This window comes from Myotis lucifugus, unplaced genomic scaffold (assembly GCF_000147115.1).
Source record: "Myotis lucifugus unplaced genomic scaffold, Myoluc2.0 scaffold_139, whole genome shotgun sequence".
Taxonomy (NCBI): Eukaryota; Metazoa; Chordata; class Mammalia; order Chiroptera; family Vespertilionidae; genus Myotis; species Myotis lucifugus.
Window position 1 is genome coordinate 2,516,823 of NW_005871187.1, and position 22,646 is coordinate 2,539,468.

Here is a 22,646-nt window from a genome sequence, read left to right on the forward strand (position 1 = left end):
TTCTAGTATACATAGCTTTTAAAAGTAGGACTTTAAAGAAAAACAGCTTTATGAAGTTGGCATGTATGTGTCTTCCTACACTCCTTCCTTCTGTCTAGTTTTCATCAACATTTATGATGATAAGATAAGGAAAATATGCATATCTATATTGACGAAGTTATTATTGGTATACTGTGTAGTTTAACCCCCGAGGTATATAACTTCACTTACTTTAGTATAGATTGTTGCTTCCCTGGCAAGTGCTCTTTTAATAGATACCTCAGAAAAGTAGCCTGTGCTGTATTCAGGAGGCCATTTTCAATGTATAATATTAATACAGAGAATTTTCTTTTTTTATTTTACATAATAATTTTACTTTTATTTTCACTTTTTAAAAAAATTAACATTTTCTCAATTACTATTTAGATTCAATATTATTTCGGAGAGAGTATTTTCTTTACCTGTAAACTAACCCTAACCATGGAAATGTAAGTAGTTACGAATTTCATGAAAACTAGGTTTAGGTTGAAATAGATTTACCCAGAGGGGTGGCTGAGATGTGGTAGGATAGGACCCTTTGTTGTTGATGATCTCTAGTTGAATTTCTTCAGACTTACTTTCATCAATCTCTGCCTTGATTAGGTTAAAAAGCAGATATATGGAAATGTTTTCTGGAAAAGAGGAAGCAAACCTTTTTAAAACCACATAAAATCTTAAGTGACCAATGTAAAACCAGACCCAGGCCATCAGTGAAAAGGGTTAAATGGTACTGAAAAAGAGTATACTTTGGAGTTGTAAAAGGCATTGAAAGGTTGAATAATGTGGAGGAGTAGAATAAAATCCATACATTTTAGTTAACTATATAGAGTAAGGAAGTGTGTTAAAATAGTCAATTGCTAAGGTGAATGAGCTAAATAAATAAATGGAGATTTCTGAGACCCTGCCTGGAACTAAGACTTACCAGCGATAGGGTCACAGTTAAAATTTACCTAGCTCACCTGGATAACTTTTAATATTAAAACAACAACAACCACCACCTCTGGGGAAGAGTTGGCTAAAATACAGATGTTTCTGTTTTTCCTCTACACATGTTCAGACTGATATAGGTTATGTTTCAGAAATTGTGTAGTTTGGATGGGCTCCAGATGATGTAATCGGATCACTTTTATCCCCTCCCAGCTGGAGGGTGTGCAGACTTTCCTGTTAGGACTGGTACAAATCTCCTCCTATGGGTGACAAAATATAATCACTGTTTTCAGACAATGATATATAAAATTATTATCATTGTCCTCTGTTTGAAGACAAAGCATGTCCTTTGTGTACCTGTCTATTCTTAAGTTTTCAGTTATTGCCCATCACATTACAGATAAGAATTTGCAGTTTTATCTATCAGTGTCCTTACTATTTCTACTCCCTCAAACACAGGGTGATTTTTCTCATCACTTGCATTGATGTGGATATAGTTTCTTTTTCCCTGCTTTTTTTTTAGTTATTTTTTAAAAATTCACTGTATGTGCTTGATTTCATAAAAACCTACCTTGGGGTTTTATGTAACAGATATTATTTTAAGGATTCACTTGATCCCACACTGTGGAGTGGATTGATGGATTGAATTGGGTCTCAAAACTCCATTCATTCAAGTCATCTTTGCCTTTTCATTGCTGTCTCTCACTGGAGAACCTGTTGAGGCTAACTATTATAAGCTCAGTAAAGATAGATTTTGTCCTCTTTGTTCAGTTTTATGTATGTAGCTCTTGATGTGTTTATTGGCAGATTTATTTCAGTCTATTGGTTGATAGTCACCCTGATTAATGCCTTCAGTCCCTGAAATTAATGCAATGCAACTTAATGCTAAAAAGATACTATTACCTTGTGTATTCTAGAGTTAATTTTATAAGTTTGAGGTTATTCTTAAACTCAAATAAGTAGAACTATTTTTAAAATATATACTTGTGTAGATATAAATGAATAACAGTTCTACCGAGGGCATTGTAAGTCTCTTCCATGGAAGGGAATATTTAGGAAAAAAATTCTGTTGTAGAAGTGGTACCAGTTGAGTAGACTACTATGGGAGTTCAGGTGAAGAGATGGTACTCAAGTTATGCTTATGGAATTAACATTTTCAATTCAGTGAATGTGGGTCGAGGAGGTGGGGAGGCAAACACTGAGCTGCAAAAAGGATTTCTGGTAACAAAGACTTTGATCTTCCTACCTGGATGACATTTGTATCTTAAGAGACTCCTCCCTTCATTAAAATGAGCTGTTGTAGTTAAATCTGCCCTCTCACATTGGGCATTTAAAAAACCAGTTCTTTAAATGGTTTATGTTGCTTATTGATTAGAGCAGTGGTTCTCAACCTGTGGGTTGCGACCCCTTTGGCGGTTAAACGACCCTTTCACAGGGGTTGCCTAAGACCATCCTGCAGATCAGATATTTACATTACGATTCATAACAGTAGCAACATTACAGTTATGAAGTAGCAACGAAAATAATTTTATGGTTGGGTCACAACACGAGGAACTGTATTTAAAGGGCCAGAAGGTTGAGAACCACTGGATTAGAGTGTTGGCCTGCATACCGAAGGGTCTTGGGTTCAATTTGATTCCTGGACTATCTCCGTTGAGGGTTCTCGCACCCGCCCCCAAATAGGGGTAAGTGTGGGAGGCAGCCAACCAGTGTGTCACATCTATATTTCTCTCTCTCCCCTTCTTCCTCCCTTCCACACTCTTTGAAAGCAGTGGAAAAGATATCCTTGGATGAGGATTAAGAACAAAAACAGTTCTGATATCAAATTAAATGACTTGGTTTTACTCACTGTTTAAAAAAAAGTTTCATAAGTGAGGACCATCTATTATATGAACATTGTCAAATACAGTTGTATTCTGTATGCATTTTAAAAATTCATTTTGATATTACAGCCTATTAAAGGTTTTTTTGTTTGCTACTTTTTGACACTATTTGTCAGAAAATGCTAGTTGAATTCTTAATTTTTCTGGTACTGTTTAAATTTAGCTTAATGTTCATTTGTTTATCAAGTACATTTTATTAGAGTTATGCAAAGTGAATATAAACTACATGAATTGTTTTTGTTTTGCATATCACTGCACAATTGAATTAATAGTAAAATAAGTGTAAAAAGCTACAATTTTTTAATTTTTAAAGTTGCTTGTGAAAGCTACTGATGGCAAACATTTTATTCCAGAGCTTAAAGAGTTTTTAGAATTAAACTTTTGAATTTATTTAAGGCAAGCATAATCAGATGGCTTAGTCCATTTTACATTACCAAAACCAGATAAGTATTTGAGGGCTTGTTTGTTGATCAATTATATTAAAATAAATTGTAAAGCAAATCTGGTACTCCGCTTATCACCATTAGAAGTTACTGTGGAAACTAAATTTTGTCTTTTAAAACACTCTAGGATTTTAAATTTATTAATAAAACTTCCTGGGACACAGAGCAGTCAGAATTCTTTACCTAAACTCAGTTTAATTTGGTTTAGGAGTTTCAGGAATGCTAGTAATTAAGAAATGAATATAGTCGACAGAAACATATTAGGCTGTTAAGATTTCAACTCTGTTTTATAGTAAGTCACATGGAGGTCATTTACTGTTACTGGTTGTCTTAATAAGTGGGCTGCCATAACAAACCACAGACTGGGTGGCTTAAACAACCACCCAGGATTTCTCACAGTTAGGGAGGCTACGAAGTCCAAGATCAAGGTGCCAGCAAAGTAGGTTTTATTCTGAGGCTTATCTTGGCTTGCAGGCGACTGTCTCTTGCTGTGTTCTCCTCTTGTGTGCACAGAGGTTTCCTTACGTATCGGTGGGAGCCTTTTGAGAGGATAAATGCAAAAGCTGCACAGTTACCTTATGTCCCATGTTACTGCATTCTGTCAGTGAGAGTCAGCACAGATTGGGGGGCGGGTGTTTGGGAAGTAACTCTGCCTCTTGATGGAAAGAGTTGCAAAATATTGTGGCCATGTTTTTAAGTCTACCACACTTAAATGGGAAGTTTTTAAAATAATGTTCAAAATAGGTGAATGATCGTCTGGGAACTAAAAAACTCAGGGTAGAACATAATGTCACTGGAAAATAGTTTGTACTCTTAAGAAGTAAAATCTCATTTTTTGTGAATAATGTAATATAAGTTGATAGGTGTTTTCCTCTTGACATGCCATCAAATCAGTCAAGTTATTTTTAAACCATTCAATAGGTTAGATAAAATATGGACTTTCGGATTACAATTTACATTTATGGTTCAAGACCATGAATTGAATTGACATCTAGTTGCAACTATCCTCTAGAACTTGACTCTAGTATTTTACCAAAAAATTGCCTCATTTTACACCATCTTTAGATCAACTTAGGCATGAACTCACATGGGACATATAGCAGAAATGGAACCTGGTATTTCCTGGTACCTATTTGTGTTTGATTTAATTACATTGCTTTCTTTCCCTGCCTGAATTCAATTAAGTTGAGGAAAATCTGTATTGTTATTGCTCATAGATTTGACTTTATTAACTGGCTATTCATTGATTTTTTTATTAATTTACAGACTAGTAAGTTATCTTAATAATATACATCTATAATAATAAAAGTGTAATATGCTAATTAGACCGGACATCCTTCCAGACGTTCTTCCAGATGACCTTCCGGACAAAGCTGGGGCTGCAAGAGAAGCCCGGGTCCTGGTTGCCAGAGGGAAGCCAGTGCTGGCAGCCGGGAGAAGGAAGGCCTACTCTTGCATGAATTTTGTGCATTGGGCCTCTAGTATAAATATAAGTAACGCAGTTGGTGAGAACTCACAGTGATTTTAGAACGTTTGTTCTTCCTGCTTCCCAAAAGTGTTTTCCGTGACCACACCACATGTGTTTAGGTTTCCAGGTTGCTTATGAATGAATGAACACTTGAGGATCACTGCTTCACTGGGAGTTACTGAGATATTCTCAAACATTTAATTTCAAAACTAAGCATCTACCTCTTTTAATAAAGGCCTATAAAGCAAGGTGGTTTTTTTTCTCCTCTTCATGAAATTGAATGATTATAAGAAACTGATTTAGTTCTTTGTAATTTGTTACCTAAAAGTTGAATTTAAGCAGTGAATTAGATTTTAGCATTGTATTGATACTTCTACAATCTGTAATATGGTTAGCAGAGCATCCCTAGTTGTTCTCTTGACTTTTTATTTTTGTTTTTTAAAATGGTCCATAGCGACTCCTCCATTTTTGGTAGTAGAGTTGTATTGAGTCTATGAAGAGGCTTCACAAGAAAAAAGAGCAGCTATTTATGGAGCATTTCCTCAGGCCTGCAATTTGAAGCCATTACAGCAAAGTTGCTGAGCAAGTGATTACATGCCAGCAGTCAGAGGCCCCCACCCTGCAGCTTGTGTGGATAAGAGCTCAGGACTACCGCTGTGCAGTTTGTCCTCTTAAATTATTGTCAGTTGCTTACTTTTTAAATGCATTCTAAACTCACTTTCTTAACAGTTACATTATTAAAAGGTTATAGGATATAAGCTTGTTTTTGAGGTTTCAGGAAATCAGCATCCAAGAATACGATTTTCCCCATCCCCCACTCCCTTTTAGTTAATTAAAATCTGGTCATCTTATCAAATGCAGATCTTGTCCAGCAGTTTTGCTTGAGCTCACAAAAACAGATGTTAGGAGTTGTCTAAAGGGATTTCAGCGGAATGTATACATCTTGTAGACCTGGAGTCTATGTTTGAGAGGTGTTTGATTTTCAGATTTTAGGTAACTTGGTTGCCTACCTATGAAAACACCATTAAAAAGAAAAGTTATAGAAAATAAGTGTTCTCTTTTGTGTTTTATAACAGCATATGATGACGTGAAAACCAATAAACGGCAGTCTGCTCAGGAATAAAATTACTAGTACGTAGCAGTTTTATCTTAAATAGGACACTTCTCTTCTGAATTTTACAACCTTTCCACTCTTTGGTATCAAACTTTTAAGACTTAGTAGTTTTTCTAGGTTAAAGTCTGGTGTCTTTAAAAAATTAGGCATTGTTCTACAGAATTTTCTTTATCCTATTAAAAAAATCTAGATATGCCCGGAGTGGCTCAGTGGTTGAGCGTCAACCTCTGAACTAGGTGGTCATGGTCTGGTCACTGGATTGCAGGTTAGATCCCCAGGAGGGGTCGTGCTGGAGGCAGCTGATCAATGATTCTTTCTCATCATTGATGTTTCTATCCCTTTTCTCTCTGACATCAATAAAAAAATTTTTTAAATCTGGATTCATTTTCAGGAAATTTTTTAATGACTGAGAGAAAAATGGCTTTTAGCTATAGCTGTCATTTTAATTTCAAAAAAGCATCAATTGATAAAATCAGTAATTATGTTATAAAGATTGAAATATGCTTTTTTTAAAAATTTAAATTCTTTATTGTTTAAAGTATTACATAAGTGTCCTTTTCCCCCCATTGACCACTCCCGGCCCACCTCCACCCCCCAGCACATACCCTCCCCTGCCCCCTGTCTGTGTCCCTTGGTTATGCTCATATGCATGCATACAAGTCCTTTGGTTGATCTATTATTTTCCCTCTTCTCAACCCCCCCATCCCCACCCCCGCCTTCCTCATAGGTTGGACAGTCTGTTCGATGCTTCTATGACTCTGGTTCTTTGTTCATTAGTTTATGCTGTTCATTATATTCCGCAAATGAGTGAGGTCATGTGATATTTATCTTTCTCCAACTTGCTTATTTCACTTAGCATAATGCTCTCCACTTCCATTCATGCTGTTGCAAATGGCAAGAGTTACTTCTTTTTTACCGCAGCGTAGTATTCCATTGTGTAGATGTACCACAGTTTTCTAATCCACTCATCTGCTGATGGGCACTTAGGCTGTTTCCAAATCTTAGCTATGGTAAATTGTGCTGCTATGAACATAGAGGTGCATATATCCTTTCTGATTGGTATTTCTGTTTTCTTGGGATATATTCCTAGAAGTGGGATCACTGGATCAAATGGAAATTCAATTTTTAATTTTTTGAGGAAACACCGTACTGTCTTCCACAGTGGCTGCACCAGTCTGCATTCCCACCAGCAGTGCACGAGGGTTCCTTTTTCTCTGCATCCTCTCCAGCACTTGTTTGTTGATTTCCTGATAGCCATTCTGACTGGTGTGAGGTGGTATCTCATTGTTGTTTTGATTTGCATTTCTCGGATGATTAGTGACTCTGAGCATGTTTTCAAATGTCTCCTGGTCTTCTGTATGTTCCCTTTCAAAAAGTGTCTATTTAGGTCCTATGCCCATTTTTGATTGGATTGTTTATCTTCCTTTTGTTAAGTTGTAGGAGTTCCCTATAAATTTTGGAGATTAGGCCCTTATCGGAGATAACATTGGCAAATATGTTCTCCCATGCAGTGGGCTTTCTTGTTGTTTTGTTGATGGTTTCTTTTGCTGTGCAGAAGCTTTTTATTTTGATGTAGTCCCATTTGTTTATTTTTTCCATTGCCCTAGGACAGTGATGGCGAACCTATGACACGCGTGTCAGAGGTGACACGCGAACTCATTTTTTTGGTTGATTTTTCTTTTATATGGCATTTAAATATATAAAATAAATATCAAAAATATAAGTCTTTGTTTTACTATGGTTGCAAATATCAAAAAATTTCTATATGTGACACGGCACCAGAGTTAAGTTAGGGTTTTTCAAAATGCTGACACGCCGAGCTCAAAAGGTTCGCCATCACTGTCCTAGGAGTTGTGTGGGTAAAGATATTGCTATGACAAATGTTCTGCTATTTTGCTGCCTATGGCTTCTTCTAAGATTTTTATGGTTTCCTGTCTTACGTTTAGGTCCTTTATCCATTTTTAGTTTATTTTTGTGTATGGTGTAAGTTGGTGGTCTAGTTTAACTTTTTTTGCATGTATCTGACCAATTTCCCCAATACCATTTATTGAAGAGACTGTCTTGACTCCATTGATGCTCTTGCCTCCTTTGTCAAATATTAACTGAGCAAAGTGGCTTGGGTCAATTTCTGGGTTTTCTGTTCTGTTCCATTAGTCTATATGTCTGTTCTTGTGCCAGTACCAGGCAGTTTTGAGAACCGTGGCTTGGTAATATAGCTTGATACCTGGTATTGTGATCCCTCCAACTCTGTTCTTCTTTCTCAAGATTGCTGCAGCTATTCGGAGTCTTTTTGTTCCAGATGAATTTTTGGAGAGTTTGTTCTAGGTCTTTGAACTATGCTGTTGGTATTTTAATGGGGATTGCATTGAATCTATAGATTGCCTTGGGTAGTATGGACATTTTAATGATGTTGATTTTACTGATCCATGAACACGGTATATTCCATGTGTTTGTCTGCCTTTGTCTCTTTTTTCAGTGTCCTGTAATTTTCTGAGTAAAGGTCCTTTACTTCCTTGGTTAAATTTATTCCTAGGTATCTTACTTTTTTTGTTGCGATGGTAAATGGGATTGTTTTTTTAGTTTCTCTTTCTGTGAGTTCATTATTGGTGTATAAAAAAGCCATAGATTTTTGGGTGTTAATTTTGTATCCTGCTACATTGCCAAATTCATTTATTAATAGTAGTAGTTTTTTGATTTGAGTCTTTAGGGTTTTCTATATACAATATCATGTCATCTGTGAATAATGACAGTTTTACTCCTTCTTTTCCAATTTGGATGCTTTTTATTTTTTCTTCTTGTCTGATCCCTATGGCTAGCACTTCCAGTACTATGTCGAACGGGAAGGAGTGTTTAAAGTGGGCATGCCTGTCTTGTTCCTGTTCTTAGCGGAAATGGTTTTAGGTTTTGCCCATTGAGTATGATGTTGGCTGTAGGTTTGTCATATATGGCTTTTATTATGTTGAGGTATGATCCCTCAATTCCCACTTTGCTGAGAGTTTTTATCAGGAAAGGGTGTTGGATTTTGTCAAATGCCTTTTCTGCATCAATTGATATGATTATGTGATTTTTGTCTCTCAATTTGTTTATGTGATGTATCACGTTTATTTTTTTTATTGTTTTATTGCTTAAAGTATTACAAAGAGTATTACATATGTCTCCTTTTTTTCCCCACCCTTGACAATCCCCTGGCCTCCCCTACCCCCCAGTGTCTTATGTCCATTGGTTATGCTTATATGCATGCATACAAGTCCTTCGGTTGATCTCTTACCCCCCCCCCCCCCACCCCCAACCCTCCCCGGCCATCCCGCTGTAGTTTGACAGTTTGTTCGAGGCAGCTCTGCATGTGTATCTATTTTTGTTCATAAGTTTATAATGGTCTTTATTATCCATAAATGAGTGAGATCATGTGGTATTTTTCTTTCATTGACTGGCTTATTTCACTTAGCATAATGCTCTCCAGTTCCATCCATGCTCTTGCAAATGGTAAGAATTCCTTCTTTTTTACAGCAGCATAGTATTCCAGTGTCATGTTTATTGATTTGCGAATATTGTACCATCCTTGCTTCCCTGGAATAAATCCTACTTGGTCATGGTGTATGATCTTTCTAATGTAATGCTAGATTTCCTAGATCCGATTTGCTAGAATTTTGTTGAGGATTTTAGCGTCTATGTTCATCACGGATATTGGCCTGTAATTCTCTTTCATTGTGTTGTCTTTACCTGGTTTTGGAATTAGGGTAATGCTGGCTTCATAGAAAGAGCTAGGAAGTGTGCCTTCCTCTTGGATTTTTTGGAATAGTCTGCAGAGGATAGGTTTTGGTTCTTCTTTGAATGTTTGGTAAAACTCCCTGTGAAGCCATCTGGTCCCGGGCTTTTGTTTGCTGGAAGTTTTTTGATGACTGCTTCAATTTCCTCCTCAGTTAGCCTGTTGAGATTTTTTGATTCTTCTTGGTTGAATTTTGGAAGGTCGCATTTTTCTAGGAATACGTCCATTTCCTCCAGGTTGTTTAGTTTGTTGAAATAGAGTTGTTCATAGTATTTTTTTTACAATCCTTTGTATTTCTGTGGGGTCTGTTGTTATTTCGCCTTTTTCATTTCTGATTTTGTTTATTTGGGTCCTCTGTCTTTGCTTCTTGGTGAGCCTGGCTAGAGGTTCATCAATCTTGTTTATCCTTTCAAAGAACCGGATCTTGGTTTCATTGATCTTTTGATTTGGTTTTGTTTTTTTTTTTTGGTCTCTACATCATTTATTTCTGCTCTGGTCTCTATTATCTCCTTCTGTTCACTCTGCTCATATTATCTCTTTTTGCTCTCTTCCTAATTCTTTAAGTTCTAGAGTTAGATAATTTATTACCATTTTTTCTTATTTTTTGAGGTAGGCTTGTAGAGCTATGAACTTCGCTCTCAGGACTGCTTTCACTGTGTCCCATAGGTTTTGGATGGTTGTGTTTTCACTGTCATTTGTTTCCAGGATGTTTTTAATTTCTTCTTTGATCTCTTTGGTAACCCAATCATTGTTTAATAGCATGCTATTGAGTCTCCAAGTGTTTGAATTTTTTTTGTTGGTTTTATTGTAGTTGATTTCTAATATTACGCTATTGTGGTCTGAGAAGATGCTTGATATGATTTCAATCATTTTGAATTTGGAGAGACTTTGCCTGTGCCCCAATATGTGGTCTATCTTTGAAAATGTCCCATGTGCACTTGAGAAAAATGTATATTATGTAGGTAAAATATGCTTTTAATTCAAATTCTCTGAAAGCATTTTAATAATATAGACATGGAAATGGTTTTTTAGTCATGGACATTATAAGAGATTAGTATTCCCTAACTTACTGTCTGTATAACTTTCCCCTCCCCTGCCCCTTCCCTCCAACAACCCCTGATAATTAACAACACAGACTAAAAGGAAAAAGAATCATGTCCTTCTAGGATGCCCACGAAATTACTACATCTTTACAAATTAGCAACCTAATCCCTGAATAATCCTTTTGAGTTTCACAGGTTTGGTGCAATAGTGAGTTTCTTAACTCTGGCAATTATAATTGAGAGAAATTTCCTCGTTCTGTGACTTAAATTGAGATTTAGGACATTTCTATAGTATTTAGCTAAATGATAGCCTCTGGAAACTACTTTTTTGGATTGTTTTATACTGCTCCCTCACCCTCCAGCAACTGTATGAATAACATAGATTCCTTCAAGATTCAGCTCAGATTTTAACTCTGTAGAACCAGCATGTCAAACTTGCGGCTGGCGGGCCTCGTGTTTGACATGCTTGGGTCTTTCCAGATTTTTCCTAGTCCCATGTCTGTTTTAGGGTTAACCCCCTCTTTTTCACATGACCCTTGCACTGTTGGGAATATTTTTCACTTACAGACTTATACTGTGTACCCTGTACCTAGCATAGTGCCAACACATTATCTGCTCACCAGAAATTGTTGGGAATTGCTTTTACATGGTTTACAGTCATTTCAGAAGCATTGAGTTATTTTCATGCTTTGGTGCCTTCAGAAAGCTTTAGCACCATGCTTAGAACTATGCATGAGAGCACTCATCCCTGTCCTCAGGAGGCAAGGTGTGTGAAATAGTTAAAAAAGGCATGAGGAAAGATCTTGTCAACTGCTAAATGACAGTCTCGTTGGCTGTTAGTAATCCTGAAAAAGAAGGGATTGCTTGCTGTGTTGGAGCGTGGGAAGTTTGTGGAGGAGTTTGGTCTTTGGTTGTATTTGAAGGATGGATAGGATTAGATAGAATAGGATTTTATTCTATACTGAATACTGAAACCTTTTCTTGACTTTTCTTTTTTATGAATGGCTTTGTCATTTGACAATACGTGATTTTAGTAAAATCCTATGTCTGGGAAAAAAATTTTTCCTCTTATTTGAATTTCTTCTTGCCTGGTTGCTTGTCACCCCTACTGGATATTGCAAGGCCCATTCAGTTCACCATTATGCCTTAAGCACTTAATATATAATAAATGCTTAAATAGCTGGCTAGCTGATTTTCTTACTTAATTCCAGGAGCCTTGGTGACCTCATCTGTAAAGTCAGTGGATTGAAATATATGATTTCTAAGAACTCTTCTAGCTCTAAAATGCTGTGAAAATCAATGAAAAAATTCAGGCGAATTACCAGGTCTACATATAAATGTCAAAAAAATATTTTCTGATGTGACATTGTATTTACAGTACTTTCAATTTAGCATAAAGCATACTAAGTTTAATATATAAATACTACCATTAAGCAAAAGCACTTAGTAATGTTGGCAATAGGAGTATTTTAGAAGAAGAATTATTTTTTTCTGACTGTGACTTAACTGGAAGAAAATGAAAAGTAAAAAAGTTCGCTAACAGTGACATTAAGGGATCTAGGTAGAAATTCAGGTGGAATTGATAAGGGCTGAAAGAGTTAGAAAAGAAAGGGCCGATCTTCCTAGATACAGAATCAGTGATTACAGAATCAGTCGTATCATTTTGGCAAGAATGCAAACTGATTTTAAGAAATATTGATTCTGTTTGAGGAAATACTAACATATCACAAATTGTTTATTATCTATTAAACTGGAAAGAAGATATGGGGGGGGGTGGATTCAAGATTTAAAGTGCCAGCTCCTTCTCATTTATATTTTCTTTGTTAGCACACAAACTTAGAGGCAGTCATCATTCCTAAGAGCCAAAAAAGGCTTTTTCTAGCCTTCTGAGAGAAGAACTATTTGTTGTTGTCAGAGCCACAGCATAGCAGTTCCAGACACTTTTAAAAATATATATACTTTTATTGATTTCAGAGAGAGGAAGGGAGAGGGAGAGAGAGGTAGAAACATCAATGATGAGAATCATTGGTCAGCTGCCTCCTGCAAGCCCCTCACTGGGGATGGAGCCTGCAACCCAGGCATGTGCCCTTGACCGGAATTGAACCCAGGACCCTTAAGTCCACAGGCTGACGCTCTATCCACTTGAGCCAAACTGGCTAGGCCCAGACACTTATATCTTTTGGAATCTCTTCTTCACAATCAGTTTTAATTTTGGACTGTTTTGATTGTCAGATACAACTTGGAATTTTTTAAACCCATTGTAGCCAATAATGCAACTTGCAGATGATTATTTAGTTGCTTCATTATTCCATGTATGAAAGAATGTTAATATTTTGTGAATAGGTTAGTGATTTATATTTAAGTTCAGAGAAAAACATTTAAAATACCTTTGAACCTGTAAAAATTGTTTTATGTACTACATTTAACATAACTGCTTAGAGTCACCATGTCTTGAATACTTGCTGTGTGAATACTTACAGTGTGTTCTCTTTTACTCTTGTCCATAGTCTTAAATATGTAAATATTACATGTTTTATAGATTGGGAGTCTGCTTTGAAGAGGTGAAGTAACTTATACCCACCCATGCCTGTGTAACTCCATAGCACTAGCTATTTCTATTAAATCTGTGGCTGCCTCTTTACCATCAATAAAGTTTTTTTGTAGACTGAGTTAAATCTTTGCTGTATTTCTCATAGTCTCATTCAATATTGCATACTCATTTGGTAATTATTAAATACTTGTTGAATTAAACTATGATGCTTTAATTTCTTTGTCATGTTCCTTATAAGAAATGACACCAGTAAGGATGAATTATCTACTTGTTCAAAAGCTTCTCGGGTGATTCTGATAATCCACTTACCAAATAGTTTTAGAATGACTTGAAAAGATTTCAGTTTCAACATATCATATACTACTCTAAATCATTAAACATATCCATCAAGCTGTGAAATGGGTGGATTCTCATTTTGTAGGTGTGAAAATTTAGCCAGCACTTCTTCCCCTTTCCCCACACTGCTAATTTAAGTTCCTTTTATTATTTTATATATATTTGTGATAGTCTGTGAGAACATCACCTAAACTTGGTAAAAGACCATATAAATGTCGTCCTTTACTACCTGACCTTGTTTATTACTAAGAGTAGGTCACATGGCATAGACACCAAGGGAAAACAGAGGCTTCATAGACATCTTGTTTTATCTGTAAACCAGTATTTTAGTTGAATAAATTATGTTAGCACTTATGCATTGGATTAGAATTTGATAAAGGATTTCATGTAGGTTCACATTGCTCTGCTTTTATATAACTGAAAACAGTAGCAAATTGACATCAACACTCGTTTTAATTTCCTTAATGGAACTGTCCTAATTGGAATTTCTACTTCTGCAAATGTTAAGCAGTAAGAATGATTTCTTTTATAGTACCTGATGCAGAAAAAGTGACCTTTTTAAACATATAAAGAAGACTAAGCAAATGTGCAGACTGGCAGGTGTGTGGTAGAGGGTATTCCAGCATTGGCAATCCATTGTGAGAAGAGGGTGACCACCTGGGTATATTCTGACTCTGGACCTGTGATCAGGAGTTTTTAACTAAAGTTGTTTGAACACTGAAAATAATGCCACACATGCCCATTTAAATGAAAACTGAAAATTCATGGCATTATAAAAAGGCTATTTATGCTCAGACACAGATAATTTTTCCCAATTATGTACAAAATTAGTTCAAGTTATATAATTTTTATTATGATATTAGGGCTGAATTATGTCCAGGGGAGTAAAATATTGTGTAATTTTAAATAGGGGAAAAAGTTTTATTTAAGGAAATTTAGCTTATGTTTTAGGACCCTCTGTAAATTATGACACCTGTTGTATGAATTTTTAAATGAGGCTTATTAATTTTACTAGGATGCTTATTTTTAAAGTACAGAATAAGCTTCTGCTTTTAAGAATTCAGCCTAGTGCTTCAAATGAGAACTCATGTATTGCAACATTATTTATCTATTTTTGTAAAGGGCTGTTAATCACTTGGTGCCACCCTGTCTGAGTTGTGTGCTTGTGGATTGTCTACATGAAATCACTTGATATGGCCTCTCATTTCTGCAAAAATGTTTTTTATATTTTTAGCCCACCACCCTAGTATGAAGCTAAATTATTAAATAGAAATATTTAGAGACCAGGAGTTTACTTTTAATAAAATCTTTATTGCAGATGTTGCCCTAGCCTTTTTGGAACAGGGTGGTGGTTAAGAGCAGATGTCAATGTAGTTATTAAATATAATTCATTTATCCTACCTTTGGCCAAAGTACATGTGCATACACTGGTGTGGAGAGCACACTCTCCCTCCCCCGCTCTCCCCCCGACCTGCCCTTCCCCCTTCCCTGCCCCCCCCAACCACTGCTATTTCTAAGCACACAGTCTTTTATTTAAAAGAAGGATTCGTATGTCCAGTTTATTTCCACATTTCTAGATTTGAAGTTTTACTGGATACTTGTTTGTTTGTTTGTTTGTTTTATGGGACTATCATTTAATGCCTCTTGAATTGTTATGTAGGAGTGTTAGCAGGGGTTGTAAACTGGAGTTCTTATGTGAAATGTGAGACTGTGACCTCTTGATTTAAAGGCCGGGAGTGTTACCAGCGGAACCAAACCCTGCTGTTTCCTAAGAATAGAAGTACTCTGCTTAATGATTGGAGTTTGACTCAGTGCTTATGGTGTTCTCCAATAATTGGTTAAATCCCAGATACACATGTTGGTTTTGTATGTCTTTTGAGTGGACAAGCAAGTATTTCTTTGTAGGGAGAGAAGAGGCAAGATGTGAATAATTTCTTCAGAGAGTTTGGGAAGGAAGTCTAATGTACCAGAAATTTGATACCCAAGACCTGCCTCTACTCTCACCCCATAGAAGTTATCTTTAAGCATGAAAAGAAGTATACATTTTTAAAAAATATATTTTTACTGATTTCAGAGAGGGAGAGAGAGAAACATCAATGATGAGAATCATTGATTGGCTGCTCCTGCACGCCCCCCACTGGGGATTGAGCCCGCAACCCTGGGCATGTGCCCTTGACCAGAATCAAACCTGGGACCCTTTGGTCCGCAGACCGACACTCCATCCACTGAGCCAAACCAGTTAGGGCAGAAGTATACATTTTTATATTAACTATAAGCAATTTGAAAAGAAACATGTAATAAATCTATTTCATGTTTCAATAAAAGTCTTTCATCCTTGAAAACTTAAGCCCTAGAAACCATCAATATTGAACTGAGGGGGAAAAAACTGAAGGTTAAGAAAAATTATTAGGAAGCATGAAGAAATAGGTTCATCTGTGAGGCATGGAATATTTATAAAATGTTGGCCATATGTTTCAACCTATTTGTTCAAAATTAAAACATAACAGGCCTCATAGGTCTTCATTTTTTAAAAAGGATTTTTAAAATGGATTTTTAGAGAGAGAGGAAGGGAGAGAGAAACATCAGTGTGAAAGCAGACTATCGATAGGCTTCCTCCTGCACACCCCCTACCAGGGATCGAGCTGCAACCTGGGCATGTGCCCCGACCAGGAATTGAACCAGCAACCTTTCCGTCCGCAGGATGATGCCCAACCAACTGAGCCACACTAGCCAGGTCATAGGTCTTCATTTTGTGTACAAGATTACTGATACTTAATTCAGAATTCTTGTTCTCAGATTTAAGCTGCTTTATATTTATTTCTACTTCTCCTACTCTTTTGCTTGTTCTTTATTCTTTTCAAAATTTGCAGTGTAATTAAACCTCAATATTTTAGAGTCTTTTCAGAACAAAAGTGGTTTTGAAGCCGTGGTTCACCAGAGAGATACCGAAGAGAATTCCTATCACCTGACCCAGATAGTTGTTGGGTAGGTCACTTAATCAAAGTGCAATTCTGTTTAGTTAGTTGAGTGACTTATGTCAGGGAATTAGTTTGGTTAGTTAAATTAAGTCACATATATGTAATGTACAAGTCAGTGGAACCATTAGCCTAGAGATTAAGATCAATAGCCAGGACTCAAACCTCCTTTCTGGCTTCTATCTACCATCTCTTCCCCTCACCCTCTTCCTGCCCACCATGCACCACCAATCAGCTGTACGACAGTGACCATGCATTGTCACACATTTGTAACTGCATGGTATGTTCCCACTATTTGGGCTACTTATCCAAGAAGGTCTTCCCAACCTCCCCATTTTTATTTTACCGTTTAAGGCTCAGCTCCGGCTCAGATACTGGCACAAATTGTTCTGTAGCTTTCATTCACAGTATTTGAACTTCCCATCTCAACTTTTGTGATGTTCACTCATTTTTATTCCTATAGCATTTCTTTAATATGTGTATTTTTCACATTTTAACCTGTGAAAATAGGGTACTTCTTATAACTCATAGGGCCTTAGATTTGATGAAATAAGGTACCTCTCTGTTCTGATACTTATTAGACAGAATTGAGGTTCTGTCTTTGCCTCTTTTCTGGAACTTGCACTCCTTGTTGGGGCCATATCTTTAAATCCTCTTCCAGCACAACACCCAATAGTTTTTGCTCAGATGTTGAATGAAATTGAAATACTTTACTTGACTTTTACTATATTCAGTTAAATTTCAAGGGCATTATTTGTTCTAAAATATATCAACAACAATAATAATAATGACTAGCATTTGGTAAATGTTATGTGCTGATACTGGCTTGAGTCCTTTATATGGAGTAACTCATCTAATCCTCACAACTCTGTTATTGATGAGGAAACTAAGGCATGGTTCATCCAAGATGATATAGCTAATAGATGGCAGAGTCAGGATTCCAACTCTGTCAGTCTGGCATTAAAGTCCATGACCTTAACTACTGTTCTCTACTAAAATGTAATTGAATCTTTAACTAGGCACTATGCTATGTGCTTAGCTGTATTTGTTATATGCCCCTCATCACAGCCCCATGAGGATTTATCTATATATATAAAAGCCTAAGCAACCAAACGACTGAATGACCAAACGACTGGTCAACAGGTCACTGTGACGTGCACTGACCAGCAGGGGCAGACGCTCAATGCAGGAGCTGCCCCCCTGGTGGTCAGTGCGCTCCTACAGTGGGAGCGCTGCTCAGCTGACTGTTGGGTGCCAGAGACCGGGCTCATGGCTGGTGAGCACAGTTGTGGTGGCGTGAGCCTCTCCCATCTCCGCGGCAGTGCTACCGAGGAGTGGTGGCGGCAGCGGCAAGTGCAGGCGGGCCGGGATGAGCAGGAGCAGCGCAGCACCTGGCTCGGGCTCAGGCTCCTCCCTGGCTGGCTGCCTGCCACTTCGCGTATTACTACATCCCTCGGGTCCTGGATTACGAGAGGGTGCAGGCCACCGGTGCACGAATCCGTACACTGGGCCTCTGTGGTAAATAAATAACAAAAAACACAAAGCACATATGTACATACATCGAAATGACGGAAGTTTTTTTTTTTTTCTAAATGGAGATAGTGACGTAACCACGAAACAATGTACGTGGAGTCCAACGTAACCCAAGGACTGCCTGTATATAAAAGCCTATGCTACCATTACTACCGGCGACCGGCTGGTAGCTATGATGCGCACTGACCACCAAGGGGCAGATGCTCAATGCAGGAGCTGCCCCCTGGTGGTCAGTGCGCTCCCACAGCGAACCTCCCACGGTCCCTCCCACCTGGCCGAGGGACACCACCCATACACAAATTCGTGCACCGGGCCTCTTGTTTAGAATAATTAACAGAGTACAGTTTGTATTGGAAACAAGAATTTTGAATGATTTTTAGTCTGTTTTAAAGGCTAGCCCATTTCTTAACATGAAAATAACAACATGCTTACCGCAGGGAATCTTTGTTTCTTAGTTGCAGCTTTGCTCTGTAAAACTGCAAGTAAATATCTGACTTGTCTGTAAATGCCTGGCTTCAGGACTTTGGGAAGCCTAAGAAGACCATTGATTTGAAAGTGGAGATGAGTGTACATTTATGACAGCCTGTATTTCTGTAAAAAGAGAGGAGGTTTGGATTCAGTTTATTGTTCTCAATAGAGAATTGAAAAAATAAGACGTACAATTAGTTCAGCAGTAGTTCATTCAGTTTAGTAAATCATGTTTGCTCATTATGTGCCACACACTGATGGTTTCTGGATGGCATTAATGTGCCAAGTTTAAGGACCCCATAAGAATTAATGATACCTATTCAGTGTTGGTGTCAAATTTGGGGTGTCTATGCAGCACTAGAACCATTATAGAGTATTTATTTGATAGTTATTTTAAATTACTATCTTATACTGTTCTCTGGATAGCACATGAACATCTTAAATGTCTTTACTCATCTTCTGCAGTTCCTGATCATATCAATCCATTTTTTAAAACAAATACAAATTATATTTTTTTATTGCACAAGTAATGGAGATTTAATGTGGAGGGGTATTAGAAAATACAGAAATGTCAAAAGAACAAATAAATTACCCATAATCTCACTGCACATTGTTACTATTTGGCTATCTATTTTCAGCATAGTATTCCATTGTGTAGATGTACCACAGTCTTCCAATCCACTCATCTGCCGATGGGCACTTAGGCTGTTTCCAAATCTTAGCTATTGTAAATTGTGCTGCTATGAGCATAGGAGTGCATATATCCTTTCTGATTGGTGTTTCTGATTTCTTGGGATATATTCCTAGAAGTGGAATCACTGGGTCAAATGGGAGCTCCATTTTTAATTTTTTTAGGAAACTCCATACTATTTTCCACTAGATGTGAAATTATTAACCAGACTTGTTATTGCTGAGTATGTAAGGGTATGTAAATGATTTAATATTACTTTTATGATCATGGAAAGTGGAAAGAATTTGTTTGGGAAAGTTAAAATGATTACTTTTATTTGCAGTACTCGAGGCCCGGTGCATGAATTTGTGCACCAGTGGGGTCCCTCAGCCTGGCCTGCAGGATCGGGCCAAAACCGGCTCTCCGACATTCCCTGAGGGGTCCCGGATTGCGAGAGGGCACAGGCCAGGCCGAGGGACCCCACTGGCGTATGATTAGGGCTGGGGAGGGACAGGCGAGGGCTCCAGGGCATGTCTGGCCCATCTCGCTCAGTCCCAATTGCCTGGACCCCAGCAGCAAGTTAACCTACCGGTCAGAGCATTTCTGTCCCCTGGTGGTCAGTGCATGTCATAGTGAGCGGTTGAGTGGCCTTAGCATATCATTAGCATATTACGCTTTGATTGGTTGAATGGCCGACCGGTCGACCAGACACTTAGCATGTTAGGCTTTTATTATATAGGATTTAAAATACTAAATTTATTTCCATCCTAGCCCTTGTTCTACTGAGACATGGGACTCAGATTAGGAGTTGGGTCTCCCTTACTTTGTACCCCGTCACCATGCATGATGACTTCACGCATAGTTGGTGCTCAGGAACATTCATTGGCTAATTGCATAAATGAAAGAATATACATTATTTGGGGGGGGGGTGTATTTCAATATCAAGATGGTCCTGAGGAGGACATGTGTGCATACAACTTCTCGAGGCTAAATAAACAGGGCAAGTTATTATAAATGAAGTGAGAAGATAGCCATGGGACCAGCTCGTCAGTGCCAGAGAGATCTCTTGAATCTTTCCATTAAAGCTTACAGACCTGAGAACACACACTCATTTTCTTTACATTTCATTTTTTTAACCCTCTACTATTATTTTCTAAGAAAGAGATTGCAAGCAGTGTGCCTCCTTCTTTCTACTGAAATTAGGAGTGTAATTTTAGTGTCCCTTGTCTTTTGTCTAACAAGAAGTCCCAGGATTTTATCTTTGGCTAGCAGAAATATCTCCAGCCAGTATTTTGAGAATTTTTTAAATGATGACTTAGTGGCAGATTGTTGAAATATGAAATCTAATGACAAATAGCTTTAGTTATCAAGTTAAGCCCGAGTTAAATAATTTAATTGGTTATCTAATAGTTTATCCAACTCTTTCTTCCTTTAGATGGCATCCTCAAGAGAGTAGGGATTCTGTCTTATATTTATTTTGTAGTGCCCACAATGTCTGTATAATTTTGCATGGCCTGCAGTAATTAAAAAATACCATGTATACTGGACTCATAGATGTGTTAATCCCTAAAATATTTTTATTTCATAACATTAAGCATGTTAACAAAACTTAAAAGATGAAAAATTCTTACACATGCAGATTTTTTGAGGGGGGCGGAGTTCAACATTTCCTTATGAAAACAGTGGTTGTGTTGTTGTAATCACAATGTAAATTTTTATTTTCTTTACCTTGATGAAATTATCAAACATTTTTAATCTACATAGACTCTTTAATGTTTGCCACCGTTAATGGCTTAGGATTCCATTTAGGGGCTGTTTACTTGACTTTTATGATTATGTGAGATTGTTATAGAACGATAAACCCAATCTTTCACCCTGCACAGCTTTGACTTGTGCCTAAATCTATTTTCATAGTCAGTTAAAAGTACGCCTCTTTGGGGGTGTTTAATGAGCCTGAAACTTTTACCTAAATAGAATATATCTCATTGTTCTGCCTTTTTAGTTTTGTAGCTAGAGAATTTCTCCTACCTTATTTGCTTGTCATACTTGTTTGTACCTGCCAAGGCCTAGATTTATCTGCCAGTGGTATCAAGTGGATTTGTTAAGTCATCTTGATTTTCTTTTCATTTTTCCAGGTCTGTAGGTTACTTTCAGTTCAAGGTGGTTACAGTTCTTGGAAGACAGGATTGAAAATGTGGTTCAATAACACATTTAGAAGGTTTTTCGTCTGGTCATAGGCTGTGAAGGAAAAGGAACATCAAATAGTCTGCATGATTAACTTTTTACCTTAAATTTTTAAAAATTGTGATACATAAGGTTCATACATACCATGAAATTTACCATTTAACCATCTTTAAGTGTACAATTTAATGGCAGTAAGTACATTCTCAGTGTTATACAGCCATCACCAATATCCATTTCCAGAATTTGTCATCCCAAATAGAAATTCTTTATTACATGGAACAGTAACTCTTCATTCTTCCCTTTCCCCCAGCTGCTGGGGGAAACCTTTATTCTGCTTTCTGTCTCTATGAATTTGCCTTTTAAGGTACTTAATAAAATTAGAATCTTCTATATACAAGTATATAAAAGGCTGGTCTGTCCGACCAGCCGGTAGATATGATGCCCTCTGACCACCAGGGGGCAGACAGTGCAGGAGCTGCTGAGCTGCAGTACCTTGGCAGCGTCAGTTCTCAGGTGACACACCTGGGAACCAGAGAGGAGGGAGCCTGATTCCTGGGTGCATCACCTGAGGACTGCCCTCTCACAATCCCGGACTCCTCGGGGGATGTCAGAGAGCTGGTTTTGGCCCGATCCCCACATGCCAGGCCAAGAGACCCCACCTGCCGGAAGGACCCTGCTCACTTCACAGACGCCCTTCGAGCCGAGGCGGGCCAGCCAGGGGGAGGGGGTAGGGACCCGGGAGATTGGCACAAGGGCATGTCCGTCCGGCCTGTCTCGCCCAGTCCCACCCATGGCCACCCTCTTATTAATTTCCTTTCAGTGTGCATGAATCCATGCACCAGGGCACTAGTATTACAATATTCTTTTATATATCAGACTTTCATTCCTGTTATGGCTTAATAATATTCCATTGTATTTGTATATCACATTTTATTTACCTATTCATATGTTGATGGACACTTGGGCTTTTTCCACCTTTTCGCTATTGTGGATAATACTGCTATGAATGTTGATATTCGCGTATCTGTTTGAGTCCCTGGATCCAGTTCCTTTGGGTATATATCTAGAAGTGAAATTGCTGGATCATATGGTAATTTTATGCTTAAGTTTTTGAGGACCTGCCAAACATTTCTTTTGTTGTCATCATACAAAGGGAAGAGAAACATGGAAAATTCATACCGTTCTATGCTTTGGTCTGAAAATGAAACAGAACTTCTCATAGCCCTTTGGCAAGATTGAGTCACTAGATCCCTCCTCACTGGAAGGG

The 22,646-nt window shown here is 37.6% G+C and overlaps 1 protein-coding gene across 18 annotated transcripts in view; it reads left to right on the plus strand.

Moving 5' to 3' along the window:
• YAP1 (Yes associated protein 1) overlaps positions 1–22,646 on the plus strand; it is a 117,172-nt gene that overhangs the window by 10,235 nt on the left and 84,291 nt on the right. For 2 of the 18 annotated variants that reach the window (XM_023758831.1, XM_023758833.1), the window contains one exon: positions 5,816–5,870. The exons of the other annotated variants lie outside the window; for them this stretch is intronic. The gene's annotated coding sequence lies outside the window, so the exon portion shown is untranslated. The remainder of the gene's footprint in view (positions 1–5,815; positions 5,871–22,646) is intronic. 18 annotated transcript variants of the gene reach the window in all.